The sequence below is a fragment of the Lolium rigidum genome, chromosome 6 (assembly GCF_022539505.1).
Source record: "Lolium rigidum isolate FL_2022 chromosome 6, APGP_CSIRO_Lrig_0.1, whole genome shotgun sequence".
NCBI classification, from domain to species: Eukaryota; Viridiplantae; Streptophyta; class Magnoliopsida; order Poales; family Poaceae; genus Lolium; species Lolium rigidum.
In genome coordinates this window covers 287,158,724-287,162,041 of record NC_061513.1, presented here as the reverse complement: position 1 = coordinate 287,162,041, position 3,318 = coordinate 287,158,724, and positions in this window count along the sequence as shown.

Sequence of the window (3,318 nt, the reverse complement as noted above, 5' to 3'; positions counted from 1 at the left end):
ATGAAAAAGGAGAACTGAAGGAGGAGAAAAAGATGTTAGACCACAAGTTCTGAACGCTAGTGATGAAAACAAGAATAAATTAAAGAGGACCCATCAAATTTGTGATGAGTGAGATATTTTCATTTGAATATTGAGCATGTGTGCTAGAAAAAGACTAATTGGTATTTGGTGTAAAATTGTGTGAAACTATTTGCTATGGATCAATGTAGGTAATAAATATCCTAAATGAAAAAAAAAACATTTTGGAGCTCTTTAGGGGTATTGGTGCGGACGGTTGCTGACGTGCGACAGTAACTTCCTTGTGACGGTAAAGCACTCGTCCGTTGGGAATCCCAAGAGGAAGGTGTGATGCGTACAACAGCAAGTTTTCCCTCAGTAAGAAACCAAGGTTTATCGAACCAGTAGGAGTCAAGGAACACGTGAAGGTTGTTGGTGAAGGAGTGTAGTGCGGCGCAACACCAGGGATTCCGGCGCCAACGTGGAACCTGCACAACACAATCAAAATACTTTGCCCCAACTTAACAGTGAGGTTGTCAATCTCATCGGCTTGCTGAAAACAAAGGATTAAACGTATGGTGTGGAGAATAATGTTTGTTTGCAAAGAACAGCAGAGAACAATGATTGCAGTAGGTTGTATTTCAGATGTAAAAGAATGGACCGGGGTCCACAGTTCACTAGTGGTGTCTCTCCAATAAGATAAATAGCATGTTGGGTGAACAAATTACAGGTGGGCAATTGACAAATAGAGAGGGCATAACAATGCACATACATATCATGATGACTAATATGATATTTACTTAGGGCATTACGACAAAGAACATAGACCGCCATCAAGCATGCATCTATGCCTAAAAAGTCCACCTTCAGGTTAGCATCCGCACCCCTTCCAGTATTAAGTTGCAAACAACAGACAATTGCATTAAGTATGGTGCGTAATGTAATCAACACAAATATCCTTAGACAAAGCATCAATGTTTTATCCCTAGTGGCAACAGCACATCCACAACCTTAGAACTTTCTGTCCACCGTCCCGCATTCAATGGAGGCATGAACCCACTATCGAGCATAAATACTCCCTCTTGGAGTTACAAGTATCAACTTGGCCAGAGCCTCTACTAGCAACGGAGAACATGCAAGATCATAAACAACACATATATGATAGATCAATAATCAACTTGACATAGTATTCCATATTCATCGGATCCCACCAAACACAACATGTAGCATTACAAATAGATGATCTTGATCATGATAGGCAGCTCACAAGATCTAAACATGATAGCACAAGAGGAGAAGACAACCATCTAGCTACTGCTATGGACCCATAGTCCAAGGATGAACTACTCACGCATCAATCCGGAGGCGGGCATGATGATGTAGAGTCCTCCGGTGATGATTCCCCTCTCCGGCAGGGTGCCGGAGGTGATCTCCTGAATCCCCCGAGATGGGATTGGTGGCGACGGCGTCTCTGGAACTTTTCTCGTATCGTGGCTCTCGGTACTAGGGTTTTCGCGACGGAGAGTATAAGTACGCGGAAGGGCAGAGTCGGAGGAGGCACGGGGGCCCCACACCATAGGGCGGCGCGGGCCCCACCTTGGCCGCGCCGCCTTGTGGTGTCGGCCCCTCGTGGCCCCACTTCGTATCCTCTTCGGTCTTCTGGAAGCTCCGTGGAAAAATAAGACCCTGGGCGTTTGTTTCGTCCAATTCCGAGAATATTTCCTGTGTAGGATTTCTGAAACCAAAAACAGCAGAAAACGGGAACTGGCGCTTCGGCATCTTGTTAATAGGTTAGTGCCGGAAAATGCATAAAAATGATATAAAGTGTATATAAAACATGTGAGTATTGTCATAAAACTAGCATGGAACATAAGAAATTATAGATACGTTTGAGACGTATCAAGCATCCCCAAGCTTAGTTCCTACTCGCCCTCGAGTAGGTAAACGATAACAAGGATAATTTCTGAAGTGACATGCTACTATCATAATCTTGATCAATACTATTGTAAAGCATATGAGAGGAATGAAGTGATTCAAAGCAATGGTAAAGATAATGACTAAACAACTGAATCATATAGCAAAGACTTTTCATGAATAGTACTTTCAAGACAAGCATCAATAAGTCTTGCATAGGAGTTAACTCATAAAGCAATAAATTCTTAGTAGAAAGTTTTGAAGTAACACAAAGGAAGATATAAGTTTCAGCTGTTGCTTTCAACTTCAACATGTATATCTCATGGATAATTATCAACACAAAGTAATATGATGAATGCAAATAAGCAAGTATGTAAGAATCAATGCACACAGTTGACACAAGTGTTTGCTTCTAAGATGGAAAGAAGTAGGTAAACTGACTCAACATAAAGTAAAAGAAAGGCCCTTCGCAGAGGGAAGCATGGATTACTATTTTTGTGCTAGAGCTTTTATTTTGAAATCATAGAAACAATTTTGTCAACGGTAGTAATAATTCATATGTGTCATGCATAAGACATCCTATAAGTTGCAAGCCTCATGCATAGAATACCAATAGTGCTCGCACCTTGTCCTAATTAGCTTGGATTTCCATGGATTCTCATTGCATTACATATGTTTCAACCAAGTGTCACAAAGGGGTACCTCTATGTCACCTATACAAAGGTCCAAGGAGATAGATCGCATTTGATTTCTCGTTTTTTATAGATCTCAACTTGAGGACATCCATACCGGGACAACATAGAAAACAGATAATGGACTCCTCTTTAATGCATAAGCATTCAACAACAGATAATATTCTCATAAGAGATTGAGGATTAATGTCCAAACTGAAACTTCCACCATGATACATGGCTTTGGTTAGCGGCCCAATGTTCTTCTCTAACAATATGCATACTCAAACCATACAACTCATGGCAAATCACCCTTACTTCAGAAAAGACGAACATGCATAGCAACTCACATGATATTCAACAAAAGTTGATGGCGTCCCCAGAAACATGGTTACCGCTCAACAAGCAACTTATAAGAAATAAGATACATAAGCGACATATTCTTTATCACAATAGTTTTTAAGCTACTTTCCCATGAGCTATATACTGCAAAGACAAGGAATGGAGTTTTAAAGGTAGCACTCAAGCAATTTACTTTGGAATGGCAGAGAAATACCACATAGTAGGTAGGTATGGTGGACACAAATGGCATAGATTTCGGCTCAAGGTTTTGGATGCACGAGAAGTATTCCCTCTCAGTACAAGGCTTTGGCTAGCAAGGGTATTTGAAGCAAACACAAGTATGAACCGGTACAGCAAAACTTACATAAGAACATATTGCAAGCATTATAAGACT